The following is a 17,528-nucleotide window of genomic DNA, read 5'->3' on the forward strand; positions in this document are numbered from 1 at the left end:
TGGACCAATACTGCTTCTGTTGACACAAGATGACAATGAAACACTGCAAAGATGAAGTGATGAGACACTATTCAATTCGACTTGGGAAGCAGATGAAACTTAACCAAGGCCAGATTTCTTTAGACCTTGAACAGAACTTATGTTGAAAGCAAAACTTTTTGATTGAACGTTTAATGGGAAAAAACGAGATCCTATTGGCATTGAATGGACATTGGTTTTAATGAACCACATCGTCTTGAAGGCCATTCAGAAATGATATATTTACCACAGAATACCCAGGAATATGAATACGATGTACCAGACAACACGAAGAAAATCAGCAGTATACTAACGAAAACGAATGGAGATTGAAATAATAGAGCATTGAATGCCTTTAACTTGTAGTTACTGTGCGGAAAAAGATCAGTAAACTCTGCTACTCATATAGATATACCCTTGATAGAGAGCAATAAACATGACGGAGTGGGCAAGGAGATTGAGATGGTCCATTCGTGCAGTGATGCATTTAAAACTCCTGTTACCCAACTGGTATTGACATCAAAAGTGACAAAATATGAAGGAGATCCTATAATGTATGCTTAAGTATAAACAACAAGCACTGGCATAGCCATTAGATCTCGCCTACAGCTTTGCCAATATGTCTTAGCCATGTTGTACAGCAGTGTCGCTGCTATTCAGTATGACTAAAAATTACTGGTGCAAAGTGGCGTGGAGTGAAGCCTTCTAACGTGGAGTTGAGTGTATTGTTATGGAGTGGCGCTGAGTTGAGTGGTATGGTGTGTTAGGAAGTGGTATATAGTGATGTGAAATGTAATTTAGGAAGTATAGTGTCGACCTAAAAAGTATCCGATGGCCCTGATGCAGACTCAAGCATATGAGGGCTATACTCTATACTACTAAGCAAAATAGGGTTAATAAAAGCAAAGTCTCATTGTTCTCCTAAAAACAATAGCATTGCCTCAAAACTGATTTTATTATGAACAATTCCCGGGCTGTTTGACGCTAATGTTCTACCCCACAACCGACCTCTGAAATTAAGACCGGACATTTTGACCTTACTACCAGTGAAACACCTAAATCAACATTTACACCCTTTTAGGGTAGGACAAAAACATATCTGAAAACATTCAACTTCGCTCCTAGAACACACAAAAGTTTAAAATTAAAAGTTGCACATTGTCCACAATGTCCACAGAAGTAGCAAATATTCTACCTCTCCCTCCCTCGATCTCCTTTTCCCTCCCTCCCTCTCCCGCTCTGTCCCTCCCTCTACCTCCCGCTACCGCTCTCTCCCTCTCCCTCTACCTCCCTCTCTGTCTCTACCTACCTCTCCCGCTCTGTCCCTCCCTCTTTCTCCCTCTCCCTCTACCTCTCTGTCCCTCACTCTACCTGCCGCTCCCTTTCCCTCCCTCTACCTCTCAGTCCCTCCCTCTAGCTCCCTCTCCCTCCCTCTCCTTCCCTTTCCCTCTCTGTCCCTCCCTCTACCTCCCTTTACCGTTCTCTCCCTCTCCCTACCTCTCTGTCTCTACCTACCTCTCAAGCTCTTCCCTCCCTCTCCCTTTCCCTCCCTCTCCCTCCACCTCCCTCTCTGTCTCTACCTGTAGTGTAGTTCCTATATTCCCAATAGGCTCTGCGCATTGGAATAACATAAACGAGAGTTTAGACGTAGGACTTAGGTCGACTAGGTCTCTATTGAATATGTTAGACTTAATTGTGAATGCCAGCTAGCTCAGAGGTCACTAGAAACTTTCCCGAGTACACAAGAAGGGATTAGTTTCTGACAACCGCATAAACATGACAACTTTGCTCCCTCCAGAATAAGGAGTATACCTCCAGAGTCGCGGAAACAATAGATAGTTATTTTACTCAGTCAATCGTGCATGCTTAGTTTCACCAGAAGTGCAGAGAAACAGAGAGACGGGCGTTTTCAATAAAAGAGGGTATTTATTGAACAGTCTTCTTTCTCATGCAAGAGAAGTGAATTGCTACGATCGCAATACTTGTCATCAAGTAAAGTGCGTACAGTAAAATTAGTATTATGAAAATAATTCTGTAAAAGCATGGTATGGTTTCTAAGCCATACGGTGTTTAAAATAGATAAAATATATACATTGATAAAATCATGACTAAACGTACTCAACTGGTGCTTCTACGATACGCCTACCCCGGTGTACCTAACCTAAGCCTAGTACGTGGGAAGGAGTAAGTGAGCTGCAGTATGAGTTAAGATAGTTTCAGTAGATGCTCTAAGTCTTGCTCCCCGCCATTACATAGGCTGCATACTGTGGTTTCGTTTGGATGCCATTTCGCTGTTATAGTTTGGACAGGTAAAATGCCCAGCCGGAGCAGGATGATTGATCTCCTAGCGCCATGCGTGAGATTAAAATCTATATATTTCTGCGTTTTCTTGAGTACCACTGTTTCCGTAATACTTTTGTATAAAGTTAATTTGGCGCAATGCGAGGAGTCAAGTTCAAAGCTAAGTCTTGGGGTATAGCATTTCAGAAAAAGTTTCAATTGAGATGGTGACCAAGTTAGCAGCAGATTGACATTAATATCCGCCAGTTTAAAAGCAATAGACATGTTTTTGAAGAATATATGTTTCGATGAATCACAGTCAAAGGTCTCTGCTTTGAGCAGGGAGCAAAGGGTCCCATCCTTCGCATGTAGCAGATTGTATGCCCACCTAATCACGTTGGCGATAAGAGCTTGTGAGTGAAAGTTCTAGGCGGAGAGCTTGTACTGGGATAGATTGTGATACCTTTAACATTCTCCTTAGTATTTTTCCTTCTTTTAAGTCCAGGAATGACCACTGTTTGATTGGAATGTATTCCAAGGCGTATGATAGAACTGAAGGTATCTTCACACTGTAGACTTTTAGCAGGGAGGAAAAGTGTCTATTTCCAGAGGCCGCGTATAACCTTTGCAGAGCTCCTGCATGTATCTCGGAGTTCCTGGACAAGTTTAGAAGCTGTTGATGGTTTTTTAGAGATTTAGTAAAAATCCTGCCCAGGTAGGTATACTCCTCAACCTCTTCGACTTTTACGTCGCCCAATCTCCAACAGTATTTGCTACTTTTTTTCCTCCCTGAGAAAGAGACTATTTTTGTTTTGGTTAAATTAGGAATTAACATTTTTTCCTGGGTATACTTATACAGGGCATCCAGATCGCTTTGCAGACCAAAGGGGGTTAGGTCCAGTACTATAATATCGTCTGCATATAGTAGGGCATGTATATTTTGAGCTGCTACCTTTGGTGGGAAGCTTCGCACTTGTTGTAGACGCTGCGGGAGATCACTGAGATATAATGAAAACAACAAGGGGGCAAGGAGACATCCTTGCTTGAGTCCATTTGGCGTCGGGATTGGGTTGGTCAGGCCCTTCCCCCCCCCATTTGAACTTGACACCAAGTGTCTGTGTACAGGGCAATTATAATTCGTAAAAGCTGTTCTGGGATTCCTAATTTCCTCCATTTATTCCATAGCAACGCTCTGTCCACTCTGTCAAACGCTGTTATAAAATCAATAAATGCTGCATACACAGGCTGGATTTTAACTACCACATATTTGTCGAGGATAGTTTGTAGCATTGCGATATTGTCTATGACTGAGTGCTTTGGCCTGAAGCCTGCTTGGTAGAGCGGAATCAGTCCCAATGAAAATGCCCACTTTTTAATTTGGTCCAGAACCTCTGCGGCAAAGATCTTTCCCGTGGCGTCCAATAGCGCTATTTGTCTATAATTGCCAGGTTGGTGTCTCGGTCCCTTTTTGTGTATTGGAACTACGATGCTCCCCTTCCAAGATTTTGGCATTTCCCCTGTCTTTAGAATAAAATTAAAGAGGGGAGAAAGCACCGTACTCCATCCCTTAGGGTCAGCCTGAAGGACCATGATTGGAATTTGATCTGGGCCGGTGGCTCCTGTTGATCTTGCCTTCCTTATATGCATTTCCGTAGAGGAGGGGGAAGCAGTTCCAATGGGTGAGGGGTTTCCTTCGCAATTACTTGTGGGGTTACTAGACATTTCATAGGTTGTATTTAATTTATACAGATTGGTTATATATACCTCCCATTCTTTAGGGGGGACTGGGATAGCTTGCAGTGTCTTTTTTGTGCCTGTCTCTTTTGCAATTAAGGACCAGTTAGTGCGTTGGTTGTACTGCTTTGCCGCTATCCGCAGGTCGACCCAGTTTTTATCTTCTTCTGTATTTTTTATTCGTTGTTTCTCCCTCTTGAGTTGATTCTTCAATTTGTTAATTTCTGCCTGTCGTGACATTGAAAGTTCCAGGAATTGTGCTCTTACCAGTTTGTTTAGCATTTTTGCGGTTGAGGATGACTTAATGGTTTTATTTCCGTGCTTTGCTGGTCCTGTTTGTTGCATTTTGTATTGTAGCATTTTTTTTAGTATCTCAAGAATTAACTCAAAGTTTGTTATTGGATTGGGGGAGTGCTCTATCAGAAGAAGTTGATTAGTGTTTATTAAAGTGATTATTTTATTGAGCATAGATGAATTCCAATAGATCCGCCTTTGATTTGTCTTTACCATAACTGTACTGTGCTTAAACATGATATGGCTAGTTGGACATGTGGTTGTTTTCCATTGCGTAAGTAATGACAAAATAGCATGGTCGATTCCCTGGACAGCGTGGATTCGAAGATGTGTGGCAGACCCAAATATATCCAAGCTGCAGATCATATAGTCCAGAATTGATAAAGTATTAGTTCCCCGTCTCGTGTAAGATGCAGGAATGTCACCTTCCACGTTCCCGTTTAGAATAGTTCCGTTTAATAGTGGGAGTGATGCTAATAATATTTTCCCCCTTTTATCGACCTTGTTTCTACTCGGGAACAGCGGGACTGAAATTTCCAGAGCTTGTTCTTTGTACCAGTTTGCCCATTTTGATATTTCACTGTTAGATAATTTTCCATTGAGGTCACCCATGATCATATATGGCAAATAGGCTAGAGCTTCTATTATTTGCTGGATACCGTCCAGGATTTCCACCAATAGCCCATCATTTTTTTGTCCAGGTGGAATATATACGTTAAAAAGTAAAAAGTTTTTTTGCTGATCTATGGGGTCTGTCTCCAGTCTGATCTTAATACATTGAAAATGTTTAGATTTTGTAGTGATGATTTCTTGGGCCCAATTATACTCTTCGCTAAGTAGGATAGCTATCCCTCCCTTCGCATGACCTCGGTCAACTTCCTGCGCAGGAATATCATAGGTGAAATACCCATCCTGATGAAAACTTTTTGTTGACCAGGTTTCTTGTAGCGCAATTATAGCGGGTTGATTTTTTGCGATTTCAATCATTTTTTCTTTTGTTTTCCCTGCTATATTCCAGGATGATATCGATAAACCATTGTTAAACAAAGTGATTCTTGTTCAGGACTTGTTTTATGTTGTTCAGAGTCTCTGCGATCCATAACCATGACTGATCTACTCTTGTTGCCTCCTTTTTTTGGGTACTTTGGCTCCAAATTTCCCTTTCTCCGTCCTTTACGGAAATAAATAGATTTTCTGCTGAATCTTCTATGTAATTGCTCATTTTATTTGAGCCTTTACGGAAATAAATAGATTTTCTGCTGAATCTTCTATGTAATTGCTCATTTTATTTGACTGATGGGGAATTTTCGTAATGCTCCCTTATGCTGATTTCTCGAGTTACAGTCTGTAATTTTCTGTACTGAGGTCAAATCGTAACCACATTTGTGGAGAGTCTCTTGTTCCTTCAAGATAATTCCAGGCAGCACAGGTGACCAAAATTCTACCATGGCGATTTTCATGTTTTCTTTATCCGGAAAGGTTACTAAGTTAATTTCTTTTCGTGTTAAGGTTTGTAGTGGCAAAATGCGTTGTAGGAGATTAATGATTCGTCCTCGATTGAGAGGGGCATCATCTGTGGGAAAGAGCTCTGTTATTAGTAGGTGTGTTGATATTCTCTCCTCCTGCGGTGAGTATTTATTTTGATGATCTTCGGGTCCTTTGAAGTAGACTTTTAATGCTGGGCTTGCCGGGTCGTAAAGGAAGTCTTTTGCCCTTGGATTTAACGCGGAGCTTTGTTGTGGGTTTTTATTTTCAGATTTTACTGTCGAGTTTCGATTTTTTATCTTTGATGGCGTAGGCGATTTTGTACTTTCTTCATTGTCGAGCTGGATTTCAAGGGAAGCAGTTGACCTCTGGAATTTAAGTTTTTGCGCTTTCTTCTTTTTAAATCTTCTTAGCGGCTTTTCCCTTTTTTTCTTTCCCTCCACTTGTTTCTTTTTTATATTTTTTCTATTTTGTAAATCCTGCGCATCCTCACTATTTAAGTCAGTGTTATCCTTTATTTCTTGATCCCCGGCAAGAGTGGTCGTAATATGTTTTTTTTTTTATATTCCTAAATATAGGATATTAATTAGGCTCTCTGTTGTTTTCTTCTTTAAAAAGTTTCCTTAGGGAATATACGTTAGTATCACACTGGTTACTAATAGTTCCCTTGCATGATTTATTCCCGGTTTGTGTTCCAAATTCTCTTTTACCCGGAACTAGGTGGGTACTGGTGGTTTTGATATCACTTGTTGCTTCTAGATTGTTAGCAGATGTTCCTTTTGTTTTTATTGACTCAGTTTGTTCTTTTTTCCTCTTTTCTTCTACTAGGAACTTTAAAATTCCTATTTGCACATCAAGTGTTTGATCCGAATTCTCCAAAATGTTGCCTAAATGGGCGAGGACCGAGTCCAGGATTTTTTGCAATGTGAAAAGAGATTTAGACACTGGAGTATAATTGTTCGTTGAGCTGACAGTCTTAAACATAAAGGGGTCTGGTGAATATTCCAGGAGGCCTTCTCGATCCAAGGATTTTAGTAGCGTGCTATTGTATATGTCATCAGGCTCTATTTGTGGCCCGAGATCTACATCTCCATCCTTGGTGATGGTTTCTGGCCGTGTGGAGTTATAGTTTGGGCTGTGTTGAATATTTGATAATCCCAATACTATTTGGCCAGTTGATTCTATTTCCAAAGGTGAGTCCACCAGCTCTGTTAGAGTGGTTTTTTGATCAGCCTCAGGAGTTTTTAGTATGTGTTCTTTGGGGTGGTCTTGTATAGTTCCCACTTTATCTTCCCCATCCTCCTTTATAACCGCTACTATAACTGAGTTTAACAGATTTTTTTGCTATTTGTCCATCCATGGTTAATGTTGTAAAATACTTTGTTATTTCAGAGGTTCCTGTTATCTGTCCATTTTTCACCGCTTTATTAGAGGTCTTTCTGATTGCCTCTTCTGTTCCCATTCTTTTCATAAAAATAGTTCGTGATCTCAGTTTCTTGAAGGCCATTTCCCAGCACCGGAACTATTAGTAGTATATTTTCCGATGATCGGGTAATACTTGGGTTTTACATCGAGCAGAGGGTTTGTTTGTCTTCCTTCCTCTGGTCCCTGCTCACTAGATTCTGGTTGGTGCCTACCACATTAGGGTAGCCCCCGCCACTGCCTGTTGTGATAGTTTTCAGTTCCGGCCGTGTGTTTTGTGGTATTGCAGCGGTGTTATTCTTGCAATGCTAGACTCTGCGCAAACACCTGCACCCCACTTACTTCCACTATGCTCCTTCTTTGATTTATTTGGTCCTTAATAGTCGCACTCGGGCCGACCCACCTCGAGTTGTACCGCACCTTAATTATATACTCTTAGCACCTTAACGATTTTGGCTATTGGCGCTCAGATTTCGAATCGGAATCACAATCACTGCGCCGCAGAGTCAGTAGCGGTGATCAGTTAGCGGGGGTAATACACTAGGGGGAGGGGTTCTGGGAGGTTATTCGTGAGGAGGTCGCAGTCACTCTAGTTCTCTCCTGTCCCCTCCCCCGTGACCCCCAGTGCCACTCTCACCGTCCTGCTGCAGAAGATACCAATATACGGTGTACGTTTCCAGCTTCTGGATCGACTGGCTCCTCGGACTTCCTCTGGTGCCTTAGGCAGTGGCCTCTGGCTGGGGCTGGACCGACAGGCTGTTGGAGTAATGCCTCGCAGAGTGTGGACCCTTTGGTATCCTTAGGCAGCTTCGGGTAGCCTCTACCTCTGCCTCTGTCTCGGGGGCCTCTGTCTCGGCCGTCGTCTTACTGGTTCCCCTGGGCGGCTCTGAGGAATGGGGCACAAATACTCGAGGGGTCGGGGGGCTGCTCGGCGGCTTACTGCTCGCCGGGATATCTGCCGGCAGTCCGCGCCGCACCGCACCGCACTGAGTGGGAAAGCCGCCGGATTTTGAAAACGGCTCGGGAAGATGCCCAGAGCAGCTCAGCGCTAGTGGCCAGGTCTCGGCGGGCTGAGGGCCGCGGCAGTGTGGATCTTTGCTGGCGGCTTTGCTGGCGGCTCGGCGGGCGGCTCGGTTTGGCTTTCTCCAGACGGTCCGCAAGCCTCCCGACTCCCGCCTCCTGCTCCTCTCCTCTCTCCGGTCGCGATTCAGTCTCGCTGGTTCGCTGGTTCTGCTCTCGTGCGCCACCTACTGTTGTGCGTCAATGGGAGGGTCGGCTTCCTTCGGCACTCGCTACAGCAGGGCGTCGGGCAAGTAGATAGCCGATCTGCTCCAAACCACTGTGTGTTTTGCTAGGGCAGATGCTGGTATATTTATACGTGGAAGGTGCCGAGTTTGACGTAAGGTTGGACAAAAGACGTCACTAAGAACTCGCAGTTCTTTCAGGACTCCAGGAGTTCTAGGACAAATCAATACAGAAGCAGGGGGGATTCCCGGGCTGCTGGAAGCTTAATTTGTTTAAGAACGCGTTGTGCTTTCTAGGAGTCTATGGGAGTAGCCTTGCCGTATTTGGACTGCATTGGCTATGACTTAATATGGGTATGATTCTTATGCCTTTATAAGGATATGATTTGATATAACCACATTAGGTCATAAATCGGGAATATTTAAATAGGGTCCTAGATACGTTTACAACACCCACTCCACATATAATGTCCATCATTACTAAACAATAAGCAATTCTAAACATATAACTATGCATGTGTTTTCCATCCCACCCCAAAATACATAAAATGCATTTGAAATGGTATACACACGAAAAATGAGTATTATACTGTACGTTTTCAAGCAGTGGTATCATTCAGATAATGCATATATTGTACATTGGAATGTTGACTGAATGAATCATGAAAATTACATTTATGAAATGGCTCTTAATACAGAAGAGAAGGTCGAGACCATTTCATCACATATTTATACAAGTCAAAATATTGTCTCTAGAGTTTCAAAAATAGAAATCTTGTTCTCTAAGAATAGTTCTACTTTAAGCAGAGTATCATGTGCCAAAAAGGTAAATATTTTGGGAACGGGGAAAAAATAATTTCGCTTTCAGCGAAAAAATAGTTCCACAGTTTTTTAGAAGTTCTGTTTATCAAAACTGAAGGTCGAATTCAGAGTTCAGGGAACGCTGTGTGCTCGTGTTTTCAAAAGTTATTCTCGTTGTTAGGAGAGAACGTTAACTCAGATAGGCTGGCAAAGAATTTGTCTACAACAGTAGGTGAAAGTTGGACCATGTCCGAAAAAGTAGAAATAGTGCATATGTGAGAAGCATTGCCGTCATCGGTGTCTAGATCAGCAATGGTCACAGAAGGTTGTACCTGTGTGCCGCTTTCATCTCGTACCTCACCGCCACCTAATTGTAATGGTGAGGTCTCAACAAATGCCGTCATCAGAATAGGTAGCCGCTGGGGACAACACGTTGCATGAGCCGTTACCGAACCAAGCAAAGTATCGATATCCATAGGTACTGCTGATGGGAGTTTGAGTCAGACGTCTAACACGCATTCTTCTCCGCAGAGCAGGCATCGTAGAACAGGTGGGATGCAATCTTGCCAGATTGGTCTGAATGAAAGAAACCAGGTAGTGTTCAGATTCCTTAGCCGAGCCAAGCCGAGGACTTCCGTAATCCGGTATCGGTATCTCATTGCTAGGAGCGTTTCTCCCATGGTAGCCTGAGTTTTGTTTGTGGCTGGACTTGCCATATCGGAGCAGAAGGAACAAAAATAAGATTCCTGCTACGAGTTCCAAGATGAGAGGCAGGCCGCCGAACACAGAGTGCACGAAATTTGGGAAGATGCTCAGGACTGCTTCAAAGGGTGCTAATAGTCCCGATAAAACTGTCTTAAATACATGTGCGATGCCACTGGTATCAGACATGTTTAAGATTTGACTTAACATTTCTACGAAATGCACGGGGCAATTTGTCGATAATAATGCATGTATCTCTGCTGCTGTCCTTGCAACTTGCAGATCATACGTTTCTCTAGACGAGGTTAAAGGCACAGTTGTTTGTAAAAGAATGGATTTCATTCTGCTTAAAGTATCAATTTGAATAGAAGAGATATTCAGAGAAGGCCATATCGTTGCCTCCTTGTCTGGTTAGCTGTGTGGATACAATACTTGCATACAGCAAGTGACCCTGCAAGTTACACTGACGAGATAGGCCGTTCCTGGCACCATGCCACAACAGCTGCGGTCACTTATTATAACGTAACTGCCGTTGGAAAGTTGTCTGAAAAAAGGCTCTATTTGTGTGGCAGGGGTGCCGTGCAGGTGGCATGAAAGGTTATTTGATGAACCTTCGCAGGCTCCATGCAAGTTAATTCCTTGACACAGAAGTGTACCGCTTAGTGAGTTTTTACAGTTGTTACCACTAAGAAATACCTCTTTTTCCCCCCACTGTAACATCTATGTGTATAAGGTAGATTCCAGGTTGACTTGATGTAACCTTTACCCAACCTTTCATACCTGCCTGCTGGTATGTGCTTTTGGCAATATTGAAACTGAAAAGTCGTTATCGGAATTGTAATTGTGCCATGTATTATCCATTCAATGACAGTTCTCTCGGAGACTGTCAATGGCAATCTTTCTAGTTTTTCAATGCTCAGCACCGTATAGTTTGCTCCTTTTTGTGCCAAAGAGATTTTGTTTATCAGTAAGGTTAAAGATAGAAAATAATGACGTTGTGTTGATTAGGCGCCATGGCACGTAGCCTGAACGGAGGTTTTGTAACGTCTAGCCTAACTGTACAATAGAACGTAATTGGGACTGGCCATGTTGTAACATTAGCATATCCTGTTCTATTATATCAATAGCAGATGATACAATGCTGTCCAGTGAAGAAATTCTGGAGGACAGAGTCGTTAAGCCATTGTCCACTACAGACAGTGTTTTTTTCAAAGTAATCCGATTTATTTCTCGTATTTTTTCAGCAGTTTCAATTTGCGTTACTTTCCAAGCTTCGTTGTAAGCAGCGTATATACCGGCGTATATGAAACGTTTTTGACGCTGTTTGCGAGGTCCCAATAAGAAATCTCGCAAGTCAGCACCTTCTTTAAGTAAAGTCAAGTGTTGCTTAATTTCAGGCAACGTGGATTTCTGTAGCCATTCAAGGCATAGTTTTCCTACACTGTATGTTGTAATTATCCCTGGATGTTGTCTCTGGGAATATCTTGGGTCTGGCCTGTTCTGTTTGAACCCCTTTGTTTTTTTCAGGAATCTATCTTGACAGTTATTAGTGTCTGTGGGCCAGATCAACGATTTTCTCCAATCAGGATTAGTTCTGTTTTGGTGTAAAATGTGGGATACGTCTATCTCCATATCTGTAGTGCTATTATTATCAGGTATGGGCTTTGGCATAGACGGTTTGTTTAAGTCCTTTATCTTGGCTAGGCCAAGACAGGTTGTTTGTTGAATGGTGTCATTCAGGAACATTATTTGTTCTGGGATCATGCAGGGTCTGAATAATGATTCTAAACCTTGTACCTGCCAGTCTTTTGTACCCCAGACTGTTTTTGTCTCAGTATTGTTTTTCCAAAATTCAAAACCAAATGTAGAATTTTTTTCATAAAGTTTTGTAGAATATATCAATTTAGTGTTTGTCAACATATTTTTCATTCCTGACTTATTTAAAATCTTAAAATAAAACGTTACTGGATCTGTGTTATTAAATCCTGAGAAGCATGGGAATTTCTCATAAAATGTTTTCGAGCTGCCTTTTGGCGGTGTTGGACAATGTTCCCATTGATTATAAGTAAAAACATTTCTAGGATTAGCAGATTTATACAAATAGTGATGCCCATAATGATTAAAGAAATACATTTCTTCATAATCTGATGAGCCTTCTAAATAATCATGTTCTGTAAATATTAATGACATTTCTAAATCTGACATCATATTATTAATATTTTCAAAGTCCCAATCATCAGAGAAAGTGCTAGGTGATACAAAGTCACTTAAAGAAACCTTGAATTGGTGTGGATATTTCAAGAGTTCAACCGGGCCATATATGTCGTAATCAGTAGCGTCCCATGCTACACCACCAGGTATAGGAATGGCTGTGATGTTTACTGATGATAGTTCTCTTTTTTCAATGTGAGAAGATCTGTGAGGCTTTAGAACCAAGTTGATGTTCTGACTTGCTGTGTCCATGGTACTGTATTTTCCATCAATCATTCTTCCCAAGCTTAAAATCAAAATTAGCCAGAGTAGGAGGAAAAGTACACCTAACACAATCCACACTTCAATCCATGGTTAAATCAGATATGTTTCTCCAAGTAGATGAAAGAGTTCAGTTATTTTTTCTTTGAAAGTTTTATTTGCTGGCTTTTCTTCATGTTCACTTGGATCTTCAGAAAAGTCATCGAAATTGATGAAGTAGCCAGATGCAGTTCTGTCAATTGTTGGAATTGCTTACGGATTTTCATTAAACTTTGGATTTGTATCATCAGAGGCTACATCATTGTAGATTGGTGTTTCTTGACGAACTGTTGCAATTTGGGTTTCAAGAGGCACAAGTTCCATGGCTTTGTTGCATAGTCCTTCTTTATTCACTGCAGGTTTATCAAATGTGATTAGTCTTTCAGTTTGAACCTCTTGAATTGTAGCAAGGTTTGGTCTTCTGCTACATCTTGGGAGTCCACTGGGCCTACTACTTATTATTGGCCACATGATTGTGGTTTTACCAGGTCGATTGATACAACTCTGTTCTCCTTTTTACGAGCAAGGGACGGTAGTACTACTGATCTTGTTCCGCTGATAGCTAAGACAGGTACTGCTTTTCTGTAAGAAGGCCCAAATTCCTTCTTCACCGCGATCTTTTCTCTGACCAGATCCCCAATCTTTGGAATCCAGACAGGTCTTGCTGGGACAGGTGGTTTTTCTTCAGTGGCCGTTGGCTTTAGCTTTGTGTTACTTAGACTTCTTCTTGTTTCATTTAAGTCCTGTAAAACAGACAAACGATCTTTGATATCAAAGGTTTTTTGTTCCACCACTGAAGTCTGACTATCGAGGTCTTCGATTATCATTCTAGTACCAAACAAAAGTTCATACGGAGTGATTCCACCCAGAGAATGTCTTGGCAGATTATTAAGACTACGTTGGACACTTATTAGATGTTTGACCCACCCATCACCCGAACCTAATACCCTCGCTGTTATAGATTGCTTTATGTCACGGTTTTTTCTTTCCACTACCGCATTTCCCTTTTTCTTTTGCTACAGCAGTTTGTACCGCAGTCAGAATTGTTTCAGTAGAACTGAATTTCATTTCAGCTTGTGTGTACAAGTGTGATTTATAAGCTATTGGTACCGTTTCTCCCTCATTAGAGGTCAGGTACGTAAATCCGCATCTTCCTGGGATGACTCGGATTACAAGGTTGCGTTCGTTTGCGCGTGTTTGCAGTTTTGTTTTAGTTAACATGTCTGTTTGTAATGATCGTAAAATGTTGGTGTGTTTCTGAGTGCAATTAATTGGTTTGAAATCAGGTTTTATTCATTCGTAGAGAGGTTTACCCATCTCTGCGCAGTTTAGAATGTAAGTTCTTCCGAAATTCAGGAAACCTAGAATTGATTGTAAGTTTTTCAGCGTTTTTGGAGCTTGGAGTACTGCACACTTCTCTAAGAAGTTGTCTGCTAGGCTTTTGCCTTCACCTGATAACTCATATCCTAAAAATAGGACAGTGAGGTGGGCAATTCGTGACTTTTTAAAGTTGAATTTGTACCCTTCAGATGCGAACCCAAGTATTATGGTGTTCACTCTTTTCAAGTGTGTCTCCAGGACATCGTCTGTAAGATAGATGTCATTGACATAAGAAAATGCCTCATCATCATACATTTGTAGTAATTCTGTTACCCTGGCTGAAAATAATCCTGGGCTGCTCTTGAATCCCTGGGGGAGACGACAAAATTGCCTTTGCGCCCTCATACTTGAGAAAGCTGTCAAATACCTGCTTTCTGGTGCAATGTTTTGACAGAAGAAACCATTTGAAATATCTATTGTCGTTTTATATATTTTGCACACGTTGTTATTCATTAGTGCTGCACTGTGTGAGTTTTGTACTGCAAATGTTTTACAACAGAGTTTAGGTGTCTGTAGTCCAAAACTAGATGATATGAATCGTCTGTCTTGGAGACAGGAAACAAAGGATTGTTCATTTGTGAGGTGCATGTTTCAATCACCCCCTGATATTCAAGTTGATCTAAGATCTCCCTGACTTGTTTTTTAGCTTCTTGCTTAACAGGATACTGCCTCTGTGCAGTAAGTTGATTTTTTAACTGAATTTTATGGTGAGGAGAATCCTCATCCCATCCTACATGATTTGTGTATAATGCAGGGGCTTGGGCCACTGCCCATTTTCTAGCATATGTGTATTTTTTATGAATTGGAATGTGATTTGAGAAGGCAAACATAATCATTTCTTCGCCATGTGGGCACTCCCTGACAAACTCTGGTGGCCAGTCTTTCTCTGCTAGCAGGATATCATAGCCTTTAGATAGATTCTCCCAAAAGAGACCTATTATTTTTCTACTTTTGTCCCCCTCTATACGTAATGTTATTTCATATAATTTATGGGGTACACTAACTCTGGTGTCTGCAGTTTCCACTTGAATGTATTCATTCGTGTCCACTGTCTCCAGAAGATTCATCAGGATCTTGCGAGCTATGGTTGATAGAGATCGCAGGTCACCCGGCCAACAATTTCACCATATATGTATTGGGCCCATATCCAATAATTCCAATATATACGTTGATCAGGTGACCTTACACTCTACTACCAGTAACCCTGATTCCTTCCTATTTTCTATACTGTACCCGACTTACCATTCCACTGTTACGGGTACCTAATGACCTCAATGGATCAGGGAGCTAGCTGTGAAAGAAAGGCAGACAACCGAATACCAACTTTTATATTTCTGTGTATTCATAAAAATAACCACAAACTCAGGAAGTTTTTAAAGGTTTTCTCTAAATTTCAGATTCCGAGAGCATACAGTTCATAACTAAGAGGCAATCAATAATCAAGATAACGAACAGCACATAACCATAGAGAAAGAAAATTAAGGCAACCATTTATGAGTCTATAGGAAGATAGGAACAGGGAACATGCTAAGCAGTTTTCAGGAAATGGAAATTCGGGCTGAATAACTATAAATGAGGCACGTTTAAGCACGTACTAGAATTTCATTACTGGGAAATACTTCAAAGTTTAAAAAATGAAAGGATTTGAGATCCTATACATCTATAGGAAGGGGAAAAGGGAACACGCTATAGTTCTAGCAACGTTTCTTCAATCAGTTTTATAAGAGAAAAATCATAAACCACATCTATATTTCATAAACAGTATGAAGAGTTGTGCTTAAAGGAAGGGTAACATAGGAACATACTAGAAACAGCAATAACGTATGAGCTTTCATTCAGTAGCTTTGCGAAAGCATGGAAAATTAATTATGCGCAAGAGTATGTCTTTATTAAAGCAAAAGACAGAAAATAGAAAGTGCAGTATAGAGTTTCAGTTCTATATATTTACCTAGAATGGTGTGAAGACCAACCCTGGCCACGGATCAGTCAAAGACAGGAAAAAAAACCCAAGGAAGGACAGTCATCAATGGGACAGCAGGTGCAGAATGGACACCCCAGGATAGGACAGGAAAACCAGATTAGGATCAGGACAGGACCACCAAGGCACGACCAGCACCCGCAGTTTGGAAGCAACGCCTGCGCTCCACCCTCTCTGCAGCTATCGGCCAGAACCCCGATTGGGTTATCGAACTCCCCAGCAAAGTGCTTCGCCAGCACTTAAGGTTTAGTAAAACCTATGAGTCTATGGTATATTTCGGACAGAGTGCTCCGCAGCGCTCTGTATGAAGTCACCTATTGAGTGCGTTGGGTCAGTGACAGGTCAGCTACTCGGACAAGTCGGACAATTTCTCTAGCTAAACCTAGGCTAGTTATACTGTTTTTGGGTCAGTGTACCACCCCCCAAATGTTGCAAGTGTCAGAATCCCCAATTTCGATTGGTCCCCATGTAGGATAGGTCAACACACCAATCATATTCGTACTCTACAAGCCTAAATTTGCATGCTCTGGGACCGCCTAGTGATTTTGGGGTTCTCATGAGACAATTTTCGGAATACAATGGAAAAATAACAAATGTAGCAATTTTGGAACAGTTCAACTCCATCCTGCTAGGTCGCAGGTCGTGTTCTCAGGAGCATCTTGACTGTGGCTGCCAGCTGGCTGAGTTCCACTGCTCAAGGTTGCCTTCTCTCTGCCTGAGCGACATGCGCAGTAGAGACTTTCAAGATGGTTCGCGCCTCCCTCAGACCCCCAATATCGCGGTACATGAAAAGTAAGCGAAAACAAATTAAAACATAGAAATAAATGAATTCACTGTATACCATGAATAGCTACTCTATTCCCCTTACTAGAAAAAATATACTATGCCGTTATGAATTAGTGCAACAGACAATAACATAAAACGTTTGCGCAAGCTTCACCATGTGAGTATACAGACAGCCATTTTAGAAGCAAGTGCGCAGGCGCAAAGATTCCCACCAAAACTGCAAATACGTCACGTCACGTGAGTGTGACTAACGCATGCGCAGAAAGAAAACCCGCTAAGCAGCGGCCATTTTTAGGAACACGTGTTATTGAATTAGTAAACACATAGGCAAGCATCACTAGGACACCCACATTTCAGAATAAAGGGAAGTTAGTAAGACGTACAGGTTGAGTTATAGGGTTATAAGTTATTCGAGGTTCTTGATTTCAAGCAAGTCGCGTAATATGCGAAATCTTGCTCTATCAATCCCCTCTTTGATGATATTTACTATCATCACAAACTAATGGAATCAGATGCCAACTTTTCAAACTTTGTGCATTTCAATCTCTTCCAACATTCGATTCAATTTTTCCTTCACTTCTTTATTAGGGTGAGAATTTTTCACCCTTTTGTAAATCTGATTATTCAGTTCCTCCAATTCAAGTTCATCCACACTCCGTTTCACACCTCTCCTATTCACAGTGTACTTCTTTGTGTGTTTGCGACATTTACAACAGACAAATATGAGGAATATGATGAAACCTATCACTCCAATTGGCATCAGTACCACAAACAATAAACCTTTACCTAAATTAGAAAACCAATGACCTACAGCGGAGAGACCATCAGTCAATCTCTTCCAGGCACTATCAACCTCCAGTGGTTTGAGTTCCTTTTCCAAATGTGTAATGTTC

At 41.5% G+C, this 17,528-nt stretch overlaps 1 protein-coding gene across 1 annotated transcript in view; it reads left to right on the forward strand.

The window, feature by feature from the left end:
* NAGA (alpha-N-acetylgalactosaminidase) overlaps positions 1-17,528 on the forward strand; it is a 738,125-nt gene that overhangs the window by 305,576 nt on the left and 415,021 nt on the right. The gene's annotated exons all lie outside the window — the stretch shown is intronic.

This window comes from Lissotriton helveticus, chromosome 1_1 (assembly GCF_964261635.1).
Source record: "Lissotriton helveticus chromosome 1_1, aLisHel1.1, whole genome shotgun sequence".
NCBI classification, from domain to species: domain Eukaryota; kingdom Metazoa; phylum Chordata; class Amphibia; order Caudata; family Salamandridae; genus Lissotriton; species Lissotriton helveticus.